The sequence below is a fragment of the Atractosteus spatula genome, chromosome 8 (assembly GCF_055471065.1).
Source record: "Atractosteus spatula isolate fAtrSpa1 chromosome 8, fAtrSpa1.hap1, whole genome shotgun sequence".
In the NCBI taxonomy this organism is placed as follows: domain Eukaryota; kingdom Metazoa; phylum Chordata; class Actinopteri; order Semionotiformes; family Lepisosteidae; genus Atractosteus; species Atractosteus spatula.
In genome coordinates, this window is record NC_142713.1 from 51,998,542 (window position 1) to 52,021,238 (window position 22,697).

Genomic DNA, 22,697 nt, shown 5'->3' on the forward strand with positions numbered 1-22,697 from the left:
AGGTCAGCATGGAGTACAAAAATAATCATTACCCCTTCCCAGTTTGTTATTCAGGAACACAACATGACATACATATTCGGCAGATCTGCAGGATCTGAAATGGGCCTTGTGAAAAGGATTGAAGATGTCCACAATGCATTTGGAGTACTCGAAAAACAGAACCCCTGAAAATTCAGTTAAAAGAGAAGAGAGAAGGCACAGCCCTATGCAGTACACAAAGTGTGTTGGGTTCCCTGACCGCTGATGTAAAAGGTTAAGGAGGAGCTCCTCAGGATGGAGGATGATGGCTTTATTGAGTGAGTGACTCAGCCAATTGATTGGTGTGTGCCCTTTCTAAAGAAAAATGGGAATGTGCAAATTTGCGAAGACTTAAAATAAATACAAATAAATGTAACTGTCAAGAGAGAAAGATTTATTCTTCCCACCCCAGAGGGGTTCCTATATCCCTGCACCCTGAGATTAGTAAGCTGGCCACATTTATTACCCCATTTGTGAGATATTATTTCTGGAGGCTACCATTTGGAATAATGAGCGCCCCAGAGATCTTCCAAAGAAAAAGGATAGAGACACTGCAAGGTCTGGATGAATTTGTCGTATTCACGGATGACATCCTTGTGTACAGGAACATCTTGGAGGAGCAAAACGTAAGTCTCAAAAAGGCCCTTAAAAGATAAGGTCACTTTATTAGCCATTAGGAATTTGTCTTTTCACATACCCCAGCTTGCTCTCCATGAGACACACAGACAAGGAGAGAAGCTTGGGGTCAGAGCGCAGGGTCAGCCATTTATATGGTGCCTCTGGAGCAGTTGGGGTTAAGGGCCTTGCTCAGGGACCCAATGTCATGATTGTAAGCCCCTCCTCTTAAGGATGCTCCAGCCCTTTCTTGTTTGTCTCTGATTTTTTGCACCTGCCTCCAGTTCCAGCCCCCTTCCTACAAAAGTCAGACGCTTCTACCAATCTGGGCTCAGCTTTGGAAGCCCGGAAGCCCACCTACCAGCGAGTCCAGGAGAGGCTCGATGGCATAGGCTTCGCAACGGCGTCCTGACCATCTGGGTCCGGGCCACGTTACCCCTTTTTATTCCCCCGACCCTTCACCGGATCCCGCTCCGGCTTTTAACTCCTGTCTTGTTTGTCATGGATGGATTACCCGGCTCTGGACTTTTGGTTACCCATGGATTTTCTTACGGACCCCCTTTGGACTTGTTTGTCTTGGTCACGCCCCCCCCCCCCCCGAGCACCAGCGCACTGTCGACATGCCCCCCTGTTCTTCTACCAGCTCTGCTCCTAGTCTACTTTCCCCGTGTTTGTTAAACTCCCCTCCGGATTCTGCTGTCTGCATAGGGTCCTGAAAAATGCTTCAGACACCCAAGGGAGTAGGATTCCTCTGCTAGCCACAGGATTTGAACCGGCAACTTTCCAGCCATAGGCACAGATCCTTAGCCACAGTACCACCGCTCCGCTAGCTAGTCGTATCAGATTATTACTTAAGGTTCATTGAGATATTGTACTTACCCTCAACCACAAGGACACAAGTTGCCCTGAAGTTGAAAGGAATTGGCGAGACAGTGGGACTTTAAGCATATTACCTGTATATCAAGCCCTCAGAACCCTTACGCAGAGTGGGCAGTGCAGACTGCAAAAAGTATCCTTAAACAGGATGAACCTCTGCTTGCCCTCATGTATTATAGGTCAATACCATGTGCCACTACAGGGGCTGAGCTCCTAATGGGGAGAACAATTAGAATAACTCTCCCCACCCTAGAGAAAATTTAACACTGACCTTTGGAGATGGTATAAGATGCTATTTTGTGTAGACTCCTTTTGCAGCAATTATAGTCTTTTTGGTAAAGGCTCTGCCAACTTTGCAAATTGGCTTGGTGCAATTTTTACCCATTCTTCTTGGCAGATTTGCTTAAGCTTTCTTAAATTGCTTGGGGGCAGTGGTTTTCATGTCTTCTCAAAAAGATTCAAGGCCACTCGGGGACATTAACTTTCTTATTCTTATGCCACTACAGTGCAGCTTTGGCATGGTGTTTTGGATCATTGTTCGGTTTTAAGCACAATTTCCTATATGATTTGCCAGTATTATGGTCCATCTATGTTTCCATCATTGTTGACAACCTTCCCAGTCCCTCCTAATGAGAAGCAACATTATAACATAATGCTGCCACCACCATCCTTAAATGTAGGGATAGTGTTGAGTTATGCACTATATTGGGTTTGTATCAGATGTAAAGTTCCATATTTAGACCAAAATGTTTTTTCTAGTCTAGCCAAAAACCCTTTGGTGCTTTGTTGCAAACCCAATGTGGGATTTGAGATCCCAATAATTTGTTTCAGTTCTATACATTTCCTCTTCCTGGAATGACTCATGGAGACCTTCTCTTATCTCAGACACAGAACTCTGTAACACTTTCAAAGTTGGCCTCACAGAGGCATCCCTATTAAGCTATTAATTGTTACTTCAAAGTGTCATGACAGGAAGTTATTTCTATAAAACAACAGAATGGGAAAACTGTGCCAGGGTCTGAATACCTTTGCAAGGCACTGCACGCCCAATAATACAAGCCTTATAGTAAATAAAGTCAATGTGGTGACAAACATTGTGCAATGAAAGTTTTTTGGTGTCTATCTTGAGGCCGTGCATTCAAAAGGAAGGAAGGAAATGCTCCTCTTGAACATTCAAAAGGAAGAATTGGATTACATTAACTGTGGCTGACCCTGGCTGCCCTGACAGACAGCTTCAGGGATGGATGTTCTGACTCTGTCTGGGTTGGGAAAAGTAATGGGCAGTTGTATATCCAGTTTAACATTTTTTATGTTGCTCCTTTCACACAATGTGACCGTTTTTGGGTACTGTAATGAGTATTTTAAAGTATATGCTTTACGTTTTACAATTTTTTTTCTAGAAGAATGATAATTCATGTAGCAAAGTCTGCTTTTTGATTACAAAATGCTCACTTCTTTAAGTTCTCTAGTTTATTAAAATGCAATGAAATATATTTCAGTGCAAATAATTTAAAATTGTGATGGTTTTTACTAGTTCAAAATGTGCTATTTTTAAAGTATGGTTTTAAAGAATGGTTTTAAACTACATTGATAGTACAAAAATCTGTACATTGATCTGTACAAGCCACTTTTAACAGTTTCTCATTCTATTCTGTCACCCTTGCCTCAGTAAAGGTAAAGACCTTATAAACTATGTAAAAAAAGACTACGAAATAGACTTCATACTAAGTCGCAAAGATAATATCAATTATCATAAATAAAAATAATACACAGTAAAAATGTTCCAACCCTTAATAAAATCTGTAACCTGCAGGTCAGTAAATAACCTGCTAGTTATTGGCTTATGTAACTATAACATAAAATGTGGCATTGAAAGCAAAAATTCAATAGACAGTTTTTTTAAAGGAAACCTTGTATTTATATTTTGAGTTGTCATTAAGACACAAAGAATTACAGATAAGCACTTTCACAAGCTTTGCGGGTCACATCATGCAGACACTTAGAAAGCTGTATGAATCATACCTAATTTGTTCTCAATGCTTTCTAGGGGGTTCTAGCTGCAAATGAATCGTTTCAAGTACAACAAACTCACATGTGGCACACTAATAAACTATAAAATTGATGTTAAAAGTAATAAACTGGACAGCTTGACTCATACATGTTTAAAAGGAAATTGGGACATCCTCACAAGTAGCATCATGTAAATACAATATATGAGGATTCGGAATACACTAACTATGACATCACAATTTTAATATTATTCTTGTTTGTGATTATTCTACTCATGTGAATTTCTTCTTTGTGTCTGTGGTGTGCTTAACCAGTCAAAGATATGTAAGGAATGTTCACTAATATCCTTGACGGTGACTACTCAAAAGATCTGGAACTTGAATACTCCGGGTTACAGTTTCTCAGTGCGTTGTTCATCCTGCCGTTTCTGATGGACAGGACATTTTAATGACTCACAAGCTACTCATAAAAGCACAAGAAGGATGGAATTACACCTGAGCTAAAAGACTTTTTTGTGAATCAGCTTTATTTCCATGAGTAATTTGAATGAGTGAAATAGAAGCAGAAATTGATAAATAAATTACGGGAATTAAGTTCTGGTCCGTTGAACTTTTATTTCTTTCCATTCACATTGTCTTTATGTTATTTGCAAACATTTTTTAAATGCTTTCGATAGACTGCAAATGCCTCACAGGGGTGTTTTTTTTAATCAAATTCATTAAGGACAAGTCACATAACTCCAAGGACAGCAGAAAGCCATTATTTTTAGCTGACCTCTACATTCTATGTTTCATTAATCAACTTGTGAAATTCAATGCTTTTCTCTTCTTCTTAATATGCTGATTGTTTGTGCCTACGGTCAAACATGTCTTTAAATCATCGAAAAGTAAATGGTCTATGAAGCATGTTAAATATTTCCAAACAAGCTATTAGTTAGATACATTAAGTAGAGTACCTGAAGCCTTTAGCTGGAATGACAATAAAGGACTCTGCACCACCATTGGTGTTGTGAAACATTCACAAAAAGAGAATCCAGCAAGCGATCCACTTTTCACTTTTGAATGAAATTCTCCATGAAGCCATATGATGCGTGTACAGGAGAATTCAGTTCACTCTGCTTGGTTTGCTGATTACCTTGATTTTTACTATGCATTCTTGTGAAGATGCCACACATAAAACATCAGTGGTTCCACATAAAAGAACTTCTCACCTCTCAGTCAGTCATTGCATCGTTATTAGAAGTTTTCCTTCTTTGAAATTCGAGTAATGAGGGAGGTGAGTCACATTCAAACCTCGGGGTGATACCTGACAAAAAATGTTCTTATATAGCATTAGTTCCTTCTCTGTTTAGTTTCATCCCAGTATATCAATGTGGAATTATACACTTAATCTTTGAAAGGGTTCTCAAAAAGCAGTGCTCTCTAATTTCATGACATTGCTCTTTGTCCTGCTCCATTTCCCAAGGCTATACGATGAAATAAAAACGTGTATTGGCCATTACACGTCAGTAAAACCATTTGAAGGTCTTTGCTATGTTCTTACAATAATGCAGACACTGGAAGAATATAGTACAGCATAATATGCTAATTACTTGTCTTTATATAATTAGTTAAGATTAAAAAAAATACATTTCGGGATTAAATTTTTCAGATTAATTCCAAGGGATATTAGAGTTGTGGGATTGTATTTTTATTCATTTCAGTTATGAACTCTTTAATTTATTTTAAACGGCAGTTAGATACCTCTGATGTAACATCAAAAAAATCGATATATTCATTGTTGATAGTTATAAACGGTTGATGATGTGTTTATTTCAAAAGATATATATGTACAGTATATAATGGCATTGTGATGCAATCTTTGCGCTTGTGTGTCATCAGCTATAAGAATTGATCATAAACAGGGATGCTGATTCTTGGAATGTGGCAAGTTATAATTGCATGGTGAAAACAAATTTGTAGAAGAATAAAGCAGTGTTTTTGGAAAAAAAATACAACACTGAATATGTTTTGTAGATTTTTCTTTCTGTCACTTAATACACTTAGGGGATATTTCTTTGCAGCTTTTGGGCTTCTGACACACAAATTGCCTAACTGTAGTCTGACATCTGGAAAATTGGACATAATTACATGCTTACGTCAAACTGAAGTTCCTGCAGACAGTGGAAATGTACTTTCTCATTCCTGCAGACACTCAAAGGACTGCAAGAAACTGTGTTGTTAAGGTTTGTTGTCAGACACTTTCTGAGCCGGTCTTCGTTTTCAGTTTTAAAACAACTATGAATCAACAAAGTTTGAAAATCACTGCAAATATATATATTAAAAAAAAACAAAGCAAAAACCTAGTTATTCTCCAATTCCAAAGTTTAAAAAAATAAAGTTTAGAAATATTTACAGTACATAAGGGCAACACCTCCTCCAAAAACTGTGACTGGATCTAATGAAGTATGATTTCATTTTAATGCTAAGGATCTTTGGCATTTAGCTAAACAACAAATAACTAATAAAACATCTTCACATCTACGATACTGTATAAAGGTGTTTGACTTCTCAAATCAAATAAATGTGTCTAGTAATTTTGCTGATGTGCAGTTCTTGTCAGTTTCGCATGAGAATATATACATGTAAAATATTTAAATTACAATGCACGTATTTTCTAACAAAAAAATGACTAGTTCTGTCAACACACTGGAAGGAAGTGGATAAGCAGTCTATGCCAGATGACTTTCCTTTATTTAGTGATCTTAATTTTCCTTGTACAGCTATTTTGACCCCCCACATTCACAGACTCCATAGTTGGCTGCACATCTGAGTACAACTGTAAGTTAAGATGTGGGATTGCTGCGAATTGCTCTGAGACACTTGTGGTGAAAAAAATGTGCACACTCAATTCTGCATGTAGGCAAGGAAACCGAGTCATTGGTAGCTTTTCCTTCTTTTTGTGTCATTGTTAACCACAGTAAAGCTACAATATGTCATAACCACACAATAATGAGGACCTACTTACCCTCTGGCTCTTCCAGTCGACTTGATTGCAGAAGTTTGCTCGACTCATTGTCTTAATCAATCAATTGATCATTCTCAGATTCATGATCACAGTTAAGATGCTGGTTTCGTTACAGAAGTTCCCTTTAATGTTGTTGTATCAAATAAAAAATATTCTGTTTTTATTGACTGTTGTGAAAGTGTTCTAAATATTCAAATTAGAAGTATTTTGATACTCTTAATGAATCTGTCTGCTGAAAGTTTGTAATTGGGTATGTAGGTATTTGCATTGCAGGTATATTATTGTAAAGTTGTAACAGCATTGAACTACTGTAGCCAAGGGATAACACTGGAAGAATAAGAAGGCCTCAGACTGGAGTATCAAGGAATATCACAGCTTTTATCAGGAGTAGGTTGGACATGCACAGCAAAGAAAGAAATGTATTGCAGCAAGAAAGCATGATCAATAAATCACTTGCATATTAATTTCAAACACGCCACATTCAAGAAAACAGTGATAAGATAAATACATACAGTAGATCATATTTAGGACATCTTTTCTACATGGAGTTTTGATATAAGAATGCTCAGTTACAGTATACAGTACATACCTCTTATTCAGTTCCTTCATTTCAGTGCACTGATTTTTTCTTAAAAAAACAGGTAATTACTGCCACCTGCAGGATTGCAATACTTACCACAAAGCATCATTGCAATGTATCCCACACTAAAACTCAAATTAGCAGGAATATTAAATATGAAATCATTTTTTTAATCTGCATCCACTTTTTCCCAGTTTCCAACATTCCACTAATTACCAAATTCACAAGCTTACAGGCTCGGAACAGTGAAATTCACGTTTTACTATGTTCTTTCTCTTATTGTGAAATTAATGTGCTGATCTCTGTTAAGTCTTTTACAATCAGCTTGCAAACCTAACACATATGAGTAATTGTTTAATGGAAATGACTGATTCTTGACGTGTGTTCGTGATGATTTCATCAGTCCTCGAATCATAGACCTGTGTCTTCTGTCTGGATTTAGTGTCAAAGAAGATTCAGTTGATTTGTAAACTTTTCATTTCAGAAAGTGGGCTATTTATGTATTCATTGTAAAGCGCATTGAATTGATTGTAACTAACATGAAGAGTTCAAATAGAGCTGCAGAGTGCGTCACACACTATATCAAGATGTGTCCTTAGAGTACTACAGCAGTACTAACTGCACTGAAAATAGATGAGAAACAAGGGAGAGGACTAAAACTGATCCTTAGTTTTAATACTATATGAAGGATCATTGTACTGTTACTGTTGAGCTACCAAACAGGGACTTAAGAGAGGGGAGTGAGCTAATCATACATTAAGAGGTTAGAGCAGGGAGGTGTGTGAGCATGAAGTCTGCAAAAGAAACAGAAAAGAGGATCATTTTTCCTCAAACGAAAAAAATAGAAGCTGAGTGAAGGGCAGCATAGTGACGTGGCAGTTATCACTGCTGACTCAGCTTAGGTTTTTAGCTTCTGCATTGGTTTTCCAATAAGCTTCTAATAACATCTTGAGTAGCTGGGTTTGATTTTGGTGATCTCTAACTGTCCCTTTTTCCTGTTGCAATATGGTGAACTGGTGTCCCATCTTGGCTGAAGTCACCCATGTGCTCCTCATCCTGCCTTCTGTCCTATGTTCCTGGGGCAGGCTCTAGGTTGGTGAAACGTCACTGGGATGAATGGATTTCTGATTCTAGATGGAAAAAGGACAAAACATACAGCCTGCCCAGATGTTACTGTATGTATTGTACACTGTTGTTTTCTTTCCAACTTCTACTTGCACATGTAAGCTTGTTATTTTTCTCCACAAAATTGGACATGATACATTCTTTTTTAATTATTTTTTTTAATTCAAAGGTAAAAACAATCACTAAGGCTGAATTGCACATTTATATCATTTATTTGTTCTTAAACTAAACTCACATATATAGTACAGGTTATACAGTTGTATGCAAACGTTTGAGCATCCCTGGTCATATAGCATATTTCACTGAATCTCTAAGTAAAAAGGAAGTTAATACAACCAAACTTAAACATGGAACAAACTTAAACATGGCATATTTCTGCATATTTTAGTGACAATTACTATTTATTTGCTGAATTTAACAGACTGGATACCATTCAAGTTGATTCATTAATACTTTTTTTAATGTCTCAAAACATGATAGGCTCATTACGCCTTAAATTAAGCCAGGTGAAGACATTTCCAGAGTTCTCTGACCCTTCTAACCGCTCAGGATGTTATATCACTCTCAACAACCATGGGCTCCCCTAAGCAGCTGACTGAGGGCTTAAAAATAAAGATAATTGATTCTTACAAAGCAAGGGAAGGCTATAAAAATCTAAAAATAAATATCTAAACACTTCCAGCATGGAATTTCCACTGTCAGAAACATCATTAAGAAACGGAAGTTAGGGGAAACTGTTGAAGTCAAGGCAAGATCTGGAATACCCAGAAAAATGTCTGATAGAGCTGCTTGTAAACTGGTCAGATATGCAAAGCAGAACCCACATATCACTGCAAAGGACCCGCAGAAAGGTTTAGCTGACACCAGAGTCGTGGTTCACAGGAACACAGTACAATGTTGTTTACATAAAAATTATTTGCATGGATGAGCTGTCAGAAGGAACTTCCTTTCTTAAGATCTCATCACAAAAGGTTAAATCTGAAGTACGGTATGCAAAACAATACTTAGATAAGACAGAAACATTTTAGAATAAAGTGCTGTGGACAGATGAAACAAAAATTGAACATTTTGGCCAGAACTACAAAATATACATTTGGAGAAAAACAGATGAAGCATTTGAAGAAAAGAACACCTTGCCAACGGTTAAGCATGGGGGTGGATCTGTTATGCTTTGGGGTTGTGTGGCAGCCAGTGGCACAGGAAATATTGTGCAGGTGGAAGGAAGAATGGATTCAACTAAATATCAACAAATCCTAGAAGGTAATGCCTCATAGTCAGTAAAGAAGTGTTATGAGCACAGCCAGCACCTTCACCATTTAAACCCTCTGCTCACTCCAAACCTACGCTCTGTATTAGAAATCTTTCCGCCTCCTAAACTCTTGGTACTTACGACCCTCAACACCTTGCTCTCTTGGACCTCTCACCCTTCTCGGATTGTTTGCCTAGAATTCCTCTCTGGACTCGACTACTCTCGTGCCTCGCCCTTTTTGGACTTGTTCACTACAGACTCCATCAGAGACCTGCACAGGGTTTGTAAAACTCATCGTAACAAGAAGTCGAAGCTGAAAAGAGGTTGTATATTTCAGCAAGACAATGATCCAAAAAATACCTCACAATTAACCTTAAAGTACTTACAGGAATAAAAGATTAAGGTTTTTGGAGTGGCCTTCATCGTCACCAGTCCTGAATATTATTGAAAATCTTTGGGGAGATTCATGAAGTGCCTGCAAGAAGACCTAAGAATATGATTGAGCTAGAAGAGTTCTGCAAAGAAGAGTGGGAAAAAATTCCTAAAGCAAGAACAAAAAGACTTTTAGTTGGCTACAAGAAATGTTTGGAAGCTGTGATTTCTGTCAAAGAAGGTGCTACAAAGTACTGACTGACTGGGTGCCCAAACTTTTGCAAATGACACATTCACTGTTTTATTTTTTTCAGTCTCTTAAATGCAGCAAATAAATAGTAATTCTGAAATTGTTCAAATAGTAAATGTGCAGAAATATGTCATGTTTAAATTTGTATCATGAAGAGATTGTGTTAATTTCTTTTTAGAGATTCTGTGAAACTTGCAATTTGACCTGGGGTGCCCAAACCTTTGCATACAACTGTATGTACAATTAGATTACATATCGATTATTTATGTTTTTATGATTACAATCATCTATGCAACAGCACATTGGATACAAAAGCTGTACCACAAAAAATAGTTTCATAGAGAAGTAAGCAGCTGCCATAAATTTAGGGAAATAAGAATATGTTTAGAATGGATAACTGAACTCCATAAAAAATGAGAATCACAATATTCACACATCCATTGGAGTTGTAAATAAACTCCAATGGAAACACATGTCCAAAAACATTTAGCTCTTTGGAAGTGAAATAGAACCCTTCAGAATTATACATATGACTCGCACACATCAACTGTCAGTGGGGAATTCACATCATAGATGAGGATTATTACTAGGCTATGCTTGGTGAAGTCCAAATGGGAAATTTGGCCAGGATGCTGGGGTAACACTCCTACTCTCTTCGAGAACCAACCTGGAATTTGTATGATCACAGAGAGCAGGGACCTCAGTTTTACATCTCATCTGAAGGATGACATCTTTTTACAGTATAATGTCCCCATCACTATACTGGTGAGCATCCCCTACTGGCCCCTCTAATACCTCTTCCACCGGCAACCTTAGTTTTTTCCAGAAGGTCTCCCATCCAGGTGTTGACCAGGCTCACACCTGCTTAGCCATTATCCATTATCATGATTAAGATTAGATAAGTCTTCAAATACTGCAGGCAAATACTCGTTGATCTCTACAAATTAGGAACTAGCTATAAAAATCCAGAAAAAGCTGAATCGACCACTTTCCACTATAGTATCAAATAAAAAGAAATTCAAAGCTGTTAGGGTTGTTTTGCATCTGTAGGCCCTGAAGCCCTTGTTAAAATAATGGGAATCATGATATACCAGATCATTTTGACCAAACACCTGATTCCTCTGTCAAAGAATCTGAAATTTTGTCGTAAAATTGACATTTTAGCACTACAATGATCAAAAGAGTACATCAAAATTGACAAAGATGTCAAGACAAAGACAAAATGCACACAAAATAAATGTTCTTATTTGACTATGTCCAGACCACAATCCAGTGAAATTTTTGGTTCAAACACTAAAGATCACACACTGAAATCAAACAGTGTAGAGCACTAGGACAATTCTGCCTGGGTGAATGATCAAAGATCTTCAAACAGAAGTATCAGAACCTTATTGCACACTATACTGTAGGTGGTGACCTGTCAGTGTAATGCATGCCAGAAAAGGGTTTACAAAATACTGACTACAGGGGTGTAAATAAATAACATAAATTTTTATTTATAATCAATAATACTTTTCTCTGAGTAATACCATTAAGAGAATAGATTTTTTTAACAAGGCACATTATTCAGTGCCAGTGTGCCAGTGCTGGCATACAACTTCACCCTTTCTTGCTGGCTGAGCTTTTCTCATTCTCCCTGTGTCTCTCTCCTTTACTCTCTCCATTAAAATATATTTTTCATTCACTTCCAAGTATGATGAGAAAAGGTCTGTTCAAGTGCTGTTAGTGATCTCTATATAGTATTTTCTTACTGCCAACTTTGTTAGCTTGAACATTTTCTTGAGCATTGTATGGGTAAACTCCTTATGTTGATTAACAATTTTTGTCATTAACAAAACTGGCCAATAGAGGGTTTACCATGAAACCCAGAGGCTATAAATGTTTTGTGACCCCAATTGAAAGAAATCTAGATACTGTATGTATATCTGCTATCTATGTTTTGCAGCAGATTACAGATACTATCTCGTAGGATTCTGTTCCACACCTCTCATAGACCACAAACAAGCATACAGTATGTCTGTTCTCTGGTCTTTGAACCCTTGATGCCACATATCATCCCAGGTCATCACAACAGATGTCAAATGGGGCTAGATGTAGGGCGTCCACAGTATAACTGTAATGTTCTTATTTCTCAAGACAGCTCTGATTAGCAGCATGAAGCTGTGCATTGTGAAGTTTTGTTTTTCCAAATCGTATGGTGTTGTTGATGGATTGTGTTTGGCTACAACATCTTACCAGTTTATAAATTGCTGGTTATGAAAACTTAGATTTAGTTCAATGTGCACGATACTGATGGCATAAAGGCATTGTTTCGTAGATAAGCAGGACAAATTGGTAATTTTATGTATTTGTCTCTTGAGATTTTCATCAGGCTTGACATTCAAAAGGTTAAATCACCTTATCATCTGTGCCCATTCCACCCTTTCACAAATAAGGGTTGATGTATAGATTTATACAGTACAACAATGTTACTAGAGTTTATCACTGTAAGTCATGAATAAACAATTAATCAAAGTGACACCACAGACATTTATGCAATCTTATACTGCAACATATATTTTGTTTCTAAAACCAGACCCGCATAGAGTGATAGATTTCTTATGATGTTCAATATATAACTTACTGTGGCTATACATAAATATGTGCTTCAAATATAAAATTGAGTCCTATTTTATGGATTAGTGATTATGAATAATTTTGTTGTTTAAAAGTTGACATTTTGGGATTTTTAATACATTATTAAAAATGTCTTACTACTCTACATAAGGGGAAGTTAGTTGTGTGCTTCAACATCCTCTAGAGGGCAGCAGCTCTTATTTTGGGTTTGTTACAATTGAGCAAATTCTCAGTACTGCACTTAGAACTAAATAAAGCTGCAGAGTTTGTTGCAGTGTGTGTAGTAGGTTCACACAGAGCTGTGAGATAGCCCTGTTAGGGCATAGCTTTCAGTTTGTTGTTATTGACCAAATATCGGATTTAGTTACCTTGTCTAAATGATTATCCCCTTGCATTAATATATAGCCACAATATACAGCATGTTTACTACAAACAGAGGGGTCATATTAAATATCTCAAATATGGCAATTAATGTAAACTTTTCTCCTCCATTTTTTGAAAGAAAGTGTATGTACAGTATATCAAATCATTTATCTTCCTTGTAAGTGCTAAACTACAATACTGCTATGCTTGAGACTTAAGACAACAATACCCTAGTTTTTCTAATTAGCAGGTTCCTTGATAAAATGCATTCTGTTCATCCATTTGCAGTGGATCACTACAGGCCATGTATTTAGACAACTTTAGGTTGTGGAGGTACTCCTAAAGGAGTACTATAGACAGTACTATTTTATATCTTTATATAAATATATATATTATTTATATAAAGATATAAAATATTATTTTATATCATAATATATTATGAAATTTATAAACATTGATGCATTTAAAAAAAAAACAGCCAATTATTCAATTGAAACAGGATAAAGTACTGTAGGTATTCAAAGCCAATGAGACATTATTATCCCTAATATTTTTTAGGTTTTAATCCTAACACACTCCAAGAATTTATTTGATTATGTTAAATCATTGTTTTATTTTGATTTCATATTTCTTCTTTAATGTAATAATGGGCAGTGAAAAAGTCCCCTCATGAGTCACTCCTAGTAAATTTAATGCTGAATAAGAAATGTATTTATTTTTTTGTGGCAGATTTTGGTTTTAGGCATTTTAGGTATTAAGTTTTTAATGAAATGTTTTATTGTTATTCTTTTAAACCTTAAAATCAATTTAAAATAGATTGATTATCTTAATAATAGGTGATACCTAAAATCTTGAATGAACCTGAATGCAAAAAAGGAAATGACATTTGAGAGACCATTTACCATTCTGCTAGGGTGAAACCACCAGTTTATACAGAAGAGGAAGTTTTTCATTCATATTTTTAGCTAGCTTAGGCTTTGAACATTAAGAACTAAAATTTGATACTTTTGATAATTTATACTCTTTTCTTACTAGAAGCAGGCTTTATCTCGCATATCTAAAATGTAAAAAAATCAATTCTTTTGAATTGAGACCCTTGAATACTGTGCCAGTTGATCAACTGCAGGAAGGTATAATATAAGGGTTCACTGTACATATCAGTAACATCAAATTAAATTTTTGGGAAAGAAAAAAGAAACATGACTTGCTAAAGAATGTGTGGGTGTCTTGCCATCAAAGAGTGGCAAGGATCAAGATAAAGCCACTCATTACACTGTACCAATCTGTATTTTCTAATGCTTTACTGATGCTTCTTTTTATGAGTGTATCAAACTAATTAAATCTTTAGTGACTGTATTACACGCAATATATGACTTACTGTATATTTTAATATGTGTAATTATTCTTGCAATTGTAATATTTTTGTTCTAAATATTAAGAGAATACACATTTCAAATATAGATTAGCAATGACAAAAGGGAACAGCAATGCAGCATCATTGCCTTATGCAACAGCAATACCAGTTTACAGAAAAGAACATACAGCACTCTAAAATACAGTCTGCTTTGACAAAAGCAATACAAGGAACATTAATTAAAATGACAATTTAAACATTCTATAGTTAGGGTCTAGATGAAGGTATCCAGAGATTTATTATAAAAAAGGAATCTGGTCTGTGCATGGCAGGCATTGCCCCGTAGCCTGTCAGTTGTTCGCTTATGGCAGGTATAATAATTGCGTGCTCACTAATGACTTAGTATGATGCAATATTGCAACAGATAGGCTTACATGTGGCAAAGTTAATTGCTTATTATGTACAGTGTTGTAGCTCAGAGACAGAGTATTTCATGTTGCTCTACATCTGTACTTAATTCTCTCATTGGAAAAGCTGCTATAACTGTTTCTATCATGCTTTTGCATCTCCTTGGATCACAGGGGACATTTAGTTAAAATATCCACCGAAGCACTAAACAAAATATGATTCTTATTAACATATTCCTCTTTATCATCTCTCAAGGAAGTAATGTAGATGGCAGTGTAGCTGATCAGCGACAATGTTTTGTCTGGAAAATTATACTTAACAATGATTTTAAAAGTGTTTGCAGATACATTTTAGTTGGCAGCTATAATGGAAAACCACATGCTAATAAAGCAGGTGTTGTTTCCTGCCTCGAAGGAGACAGCAATGTTGAACACATAAATGAATTACAGGTAGTGGACTCATTAGTGAGTGTGGAATTATCCTCAGCTGCATACTGTATAAAGGTTTACTAAGAGAAAAAGTCGTGACTGTACAGGAGGAAATGGTTTGTTGAGTTTTAACAAAGGTGAGTGGTATAGGTTTGAATTTTTTCTTTTTTAACTCAAGGAGAGTGTCTGTTACTTTTCAATGGCTAAAAGCAAAACAAAGTATGCTGATCCTAACTGAGCATTGATGAAGGAATCAAGTAGAAACAATAAACTACACAGACCATTATAAATTGAATGGGCTAAATAGTCTGATTTATTCAAACAAACCAGTAAAAAGAGTCTGAGACTTGCACATTTGTGTACTTTTTCGCTGACACCACCATCCATTAGTTGGTTTGCACATAATTGATTTGATAACTGTAGTGAATGTAACAGCCTTCAGACTTAATGGTGTCAGCTTTGTAATAATGTAAGAAATCTCACATACAGAACATTTGGTACATGCGGTACATCCCAAATACTCTAATTGCGCACCAAATAAAAAAGTTTGCGCAAAAACAAAAGGTGCACTTACACACATTTGGAGCCATTTTCCTCTTTCTTCACATTTAGAATGTATTTCAAGTCAAAACAAAGTTTTTCTCAGCCAAAAACATTAGGTTCTAAAACTATTTATACATAAGGAGTGTGCATATGCTTATCAGAGCTACTGTATAAGGCCAGATAAACTGACAGTATGCCTTCAAAGTATTTTAAATAATAAATGATATACTGTACATATAAACAACAAAATTTAGAGTAAAAGCAAAAACATACTAATCATAAGTGTAAAAAATATTGTTGTGGACTCAAACCTATTTAACATGTAAATAATGTCAAATAGTAATATTATAATTGGCCAATAGTATATTTCAACACATTTTAAGAACAAAATATGATTATTACTGTGGTTTGAAAGCAATTTTCCTCTGTGTCAAAAAAGAGAAGCATTTATCTTTTTTATCCTTTGGATTTAGTCCTGACTATTTGAAGACATTCAAGGTCCCTTAGCACTGATTGCAAGAGTTAGAGTGTTAATTGTGATGTCCTGACTAAATTCCATCTCAGACTTGAAGAATCTGGCCTGCCTATAGTTTCCCCTTCATTTAACTATTGACACAACTGTGAACTTTTCCATCTGATTTGCTGTGAAGTGGGACAGCTAGTGCATAATGGTACACATTGGATGAGACCCACTTTATCCACCCCAGGAGGAGGTTGCACATAAGTGATAGAAGAAATGGGTACCATCACCTATGTAAAAGTGATCCCTTGAAAGATTTGGGATGTAAGGTGCTAGATAATAAATAACAATAAATAATGCTATTATTCCTGTACCAGCTACAGCAGCCTTATACTGTATATACTATACCATGTACTGTACATCAATCTCAAATTTCATATCATATCATCATGAACCAGCCTGTATTTTAATGATTTGCCTGTTGACTCACACAGAAGTCCTAAATACTGAACATCACACATGAATTTATAGTCATGTAAAATTTATAGTAATAGTAAAGATATTGCTCTCTCTGGGGGACCAGGGTTATGAAGGAAATCTAAATTCTCTATCCACTTCAGAAAGAGCCATAAATACATGGATACTGAAACAAACACCACCTGTTTGATATTACGTGTTCGCTCTGCATAACAACTGCTCCAAATTCAGGAGTGACACCATCAGTTATGTTCAGTTTGCTAAAGTGTGTATCAAACATTTGGGCTGAAAACCAGATAACAGCCCTGCAGTTGTCCCTAACATTGCCTCCTCAGGAGAGAACCCAGAAAGCACAAATACTGTCTTTGGAAAAAAGTCCTGACTGAAAAATATATAGAGACATAAGTCTCAGAGAGCTTGCTCTTTCTCATCTGCAGCAGCTGAAGGGAATACAGGATTCATGGGAAAGATGTCATTGTTTTTGGACAGGGCTGTCCCATTCTGGTCCTGGAAATCTGGTGTCTCGTCAGGTTTTCATTCCAACTTTACTCTTAATGAGCTAAATCTAAGTCTTGGCTTATTCAAGGCCACTCAACATCGTTTTTCCATTTCTTGAAGTGCTGCTGTTTTAAAGAGACATAGAAAACCTGTAGATACACTAGTCTTCCTGTGTTCATGTTAATCAATTCTGCATCTTCAAGTTCCTACATTTGATTGAGCAGTCTCTAAGAACACAATCTCTGATGCTAATTTTATGCCAAATGGCATAAATTGTAACAATATCTGACAAAGGTGCCATTAAATTTACAATTCTGAGCTTTCTTAATGTAGTCGTACATGCCAGTAGCGACACTGGGCATCCAGTATGCTAAATACTTTGTCTTAAAAATTGTCAGTAGAATTGTCCCCATTGGGGAGTGTTCTCTCTAAATTACAGCACTCAGATCCCAGAGTCTATGAATATCTGTACCTTCTCACACTCTTTGTGACCATTGTGTGATCATGTTGTGGCTGTTCTACCTGTTCCATCACTTCAGGTCTTTCCAACCACTTCAGTTTCTTCCGGAGTTTTGCTCTGAGTGCTACATGAACATGGATTTCATGGAACAAAAGACTGGCAGTTGGTAATGGAATTTAAAATACTGTGGTGTGCAGTGATGTGTAAGTGGGATTAGGCAAGACAAAATAGAGCCTGGAGTTCTTCTTTAACATGTAACTATTTGAACTCCTAACCTGTAATCATTTATTACGACCCAGATGCCACTGTATGCACTCTGATTTTAGCATTCATTATGCAATCAGATTAACGATTGTGATTAAATTCAATATGTTTATGGATGCAAAACAATAAATTGAATGAGTTAAAGAAAATAAAACAAAATGGATGTAAGAACTACATATAAAATATTACCTTTAGTTCAACCTGGTGTACTGATGGATATACAGTAGCTTATTTTTGCAAAACCTGCAATTGTCCTTGCACAGATAACAATAGACCAATATTAAATAACTTTAAAGGACATAAAATGAAAGGCTGAGATTGATACTGGTGAGAGGGAGCTTTCTGTAAAAACATGCTACTGTAGGTAAAAGAAAGCTTAAAAATGCTCCTATGCTGTAATTGTTAATTATACATTACAACTGATCTGTTTTAATAATCCTCTAGAAAAAGTTGACCCTCCCAAGATATGTGGATTTCTCAATAAGGATGTAATAAACTACAGGGCAATTCATGCAGGAAGTCAAATGAGGAATTAAATGTATACTGAGCATCAGTATTGTCAAAGTATAGCCCAGAAAGCACACAAATTAATGTGTATTTACCCTGATCAGTTGAAAAAGAAAACACATTTAATAGAACCAGATAATTATTTTTTTAAGGCAATCGGATATTCTACCTGAAACAAGCACAATTTTCCCACACCCATAATAAGCAAGTTGTGTAAAGTTGACACATGTACACGTTCCTGATGACCACTGTCATATAAAGAAAGCTATGGTGTCAGATGAAAGACTGATGGAACTTGCACATTGATGACACTAAAAAGCCCTCAGTACCTGGCCAGTCGCAGATTCACCAAAAATCTTGAACCCACCAAACCCAGGGTTTCCCACTGCCTAAGAGCTCCAAGTCATGTCCCTTGCATATTCAAGATAAAATGTCAAATATGCACCATATACACAAAACGTATATAAGAAAGAAACATAAGCAAGGTTACAGAAATCTTACAGCAAGTCACAATCTTTTTGATAACTATTTTAATTATTCCTGCACTCTTATTTAAAACTATTTAAAATTTTAATTCAAGTGCATTTTGATTCTTATAGCCGTTGTTATTGTACACCAAATGGTGAGCACTTTTACACTCAAAACTAGATGATGCAAATTTTTATTTTAACAAACAAGTGTTAAAATCACAAACAATTATAATACCACAGAGATTGAAACTGGACACTAAAGAGGACAGAGGCTTTTTCAACACATATATAAAAATAAAACATGAAGTCAACAAATATTTCTGTTTTATTTGGGAGGATAATTTCTATTATGGGAAAATACCTCTTAAATGTAATGTTACAAATGTAAAATATTTAATAATTTTAATATTTGAAAGGCAATGCAAATGTTTGTAAGCTTATATACTGTATGAAACTGCACAGTTTATTGGAATATTAGCATTCAGATGTAAATATGATGTGATAGGACATGACATTTTCATATGCCTGAATAGCTCTTTATAGAGAAGACTCACAGTCCATTTAACAGTCCATGGTACATGTAGTATTGAAAAACAAAGAAAGCAAAACATTAAAGTTCTTGAGTCTAGCAAAACAAAAAAGAAGAAATGACAACAGTAGAATCATCACTCTTGAAAGGCTTTATCATCTGCCCCCCAAAAGTCATCAAAATTAAATATCCCATTGTTACTTAAATTTAACTTTTCTGGTTTGTTTAAATATCCTGTGTACATCTGCAAAAATACTGTGCTCTATTCATAATGCCGAATTATTTACATATTTAAATGGTTTAGAAGCTTTACTACTGAGAGGCAGCAGTTTACTATTACCATCATTTCTGTTTGTATTATGCCAGTGTGCAAGTGATTGAGTACGAGTGATATCTTTCAGTTGTGGCAAGATCATTAGGTCTCAAAAGAGACGTACAAAAATAATTTGTGGTTACGTCTGTCTTTATTTATTAAATTGTTATGGAAGAATTTATGACTGACAGCATTTTACTAAAGGTGTCTTTCATTTTCTATTTTTCATATTTGGTTTTCATTAAAAGTCTCAGTGAATTAGGACATCTGAAGTCATTGTAAGTAGATTACACAAGTTGATATAACAGGGAGCTGAATCTAAGCATACAAGGCTCTTCTTTAAGTACAGGGGAGTGAGATTCTGGCACATGTTGCCAAGAAGTGTTATTGGAACTCAAACGCCAGCCTCTTGTCAGAAAGAACTGGGTGGGGGGGATTCTTGAATTCAGCTGACGACTGAAAAACTAGATGAGCTTTAGGGGCTTCAAAATTTTCACTTGTAATCAGTCTTATTTCCTCATGTAGTTTTGCACAGTTAAGAAAACACATTTATTTTTTTACAAAGTTGATTTTCCCTTTACATTTTTGCATGAATTGAATAACCCTGCATTAACTGAATAACCATTATGTGCATACAATACGCAAACAATGAAAAATGATTTAAATTTATCAACACGTTATTAACTCTTCAGCGTAACTTACATCTGGACTAGGAGAAAACTCTGTTTCTTGGCTGAATGCGTCCTTTGCAGATACTTTTTGGGGTAAGGGCTTCCTGACTACTGGTTCTAGGAACAGCAAGCCCAGACCGCAAAAAGATCCAAAAAGGACAAGGATTCTTCCACACCGAATTATTTTCTTTGGTAAGACTGAAAAACAGAAAATCTGATTGTGTGGGAAAATAAATTTACAGAGCATAACCAATAAAGCTTACAGGATTATGAGCTGGTCTCACTACAACTGAGCAAGTAAATTAGTCTCAGGTCAGTGCTCAATGAACTGTTAAAATATTGTCAACTTAAAACTTACATGTTGTATTACTAAATGTTGGGTGAAAAGAAGGAATAATCTTGAAAAAATTAACATCACCTATCTTTGAAAAGACGTGTGGAGAAATAATTGGTACATATGTGTCCATACTGTTATCAAGCACTCCTTTAAAATGTAAAGGGAGGTAAAGTAAAATGTTTTTTAGATTTGACTGAAAGTAGTTTCTTTCAAAGATTCAAAAGCATCAGTCATAAATTAGCATTCAGTGCGTTAATGAATATTGGCACATTCACATTTTTAGTAAATGGCCTGGCAGTAACTTTAATATGACCAACTAAATAGCATTAAAGATTTAATCCAATTGGTCAAATACTGGGTCAACTAGTGGTGAGAGTTTGAGGATAAAACACACACAACAAACAGACATGACAGAATATAAGTATTAATACAATTCTAATGGTAAGGCTAAAAGTACAGTTTAGAATGACATTTCTGTTCAGGAACCTTTACAACACTCAGTCCACACAGAGCACAAATAATGAATTGTAAGGGCTTACTGGACATTACAAGAACGTATACTCTGGCTTTATTCAACTGTTTATTACAAGAAATTAAATTATTACAAGAGTACCGGTACTGAAATCGCACTCTGCTCAGTTTATCATTTGTGTGAGAACATTTATTTGTAGATATGTTTTACTGGCATTTTACTTAATTTGTACCTTTTATATATGTGAAGCATGTAGCATTAGAGCAATTAGAAAATTTGGGACAAATTCTGATTTGGGTAAGATTGAGATGAAGAATGCATGGAAAATCAGTTATCATGGCTGCAATAACTGAGATCAAATGTAATGTTCATGCAATTATAGACACTCTTTATAGGAAAGTCTACAGTGTGGAATAAAATTAAAGAAAATATACATTTCATGTAATGGAGTGAAAGCCACAGTCACCAGAAACACAAAATCATAGCAATCCATATAAAAGTGTTGAGTTAGAAAGTGAAAACCTAAAACAGATTATACCAAAAGATTAAAAAGCATTAAAAAGATACCAAAGAAGTAGGTATTATAGACACGGTTGCAGCTACAAATCAATTACACATGTATAAAATAATAAATAATAAAATTAGCTCAAAAGCTGTGGTATCTGAATAATATCATTGCACTCTGATTATAATCCAGTACACCCAAGATGATTGCTTTTAAGAAAGTTTGGATTTATAAGCTGTATGCTTTTAATACAATGGACAGCCTTTTTCACAAAAATGCAGCCATATTTAACTTAAACTACTTAAGAAGGAAGCTCATCTGGTTTAAAACATGATGCAAGAGCTGCCCCCAGCTGAGTGAAAATAAAAATCAAGAAGCTTATACTTTTTATAGTTATATATAGCTACCGTTCAATATGGACAGGTGAACAAAAATTCACATACAATGTTCTGTGACAGAATGTCAGAATGTGTGCTGACAATGGTTGAGGGATATGTAATACAAAATGCCAATAAAACACTGCACATTCTCTTAAAACGAGTTTAGTTTTCATATAATTTAACTATGCATATATCAAAACATTTTCTTCCTTTCCTTCCTCCTTAGATGCTACACCAATCAAAAAGCAGAAAATGTATTACCTTCAGATCTTAATGTATCTCCAAAAGCTGAAGAGCACTGGCAGGGCAATGTTGGGACAGTAGCCATGATATGATTTCAGTTCTGTAGAAAAAGAATCACTAACAATTAAAATTGATCAAAATAAATTGATTCACATATTATAGATTCCCAATGTTTATAAATTTGTTTATAAAAACAAATTACATTAAATTCCACTTTCACTGATTTTTATTGACAATTTTTGAGCACTTGTTTTTTTAAGTAATATTTATCTTCAGTTTTACAGTTCTGTCTCAAACA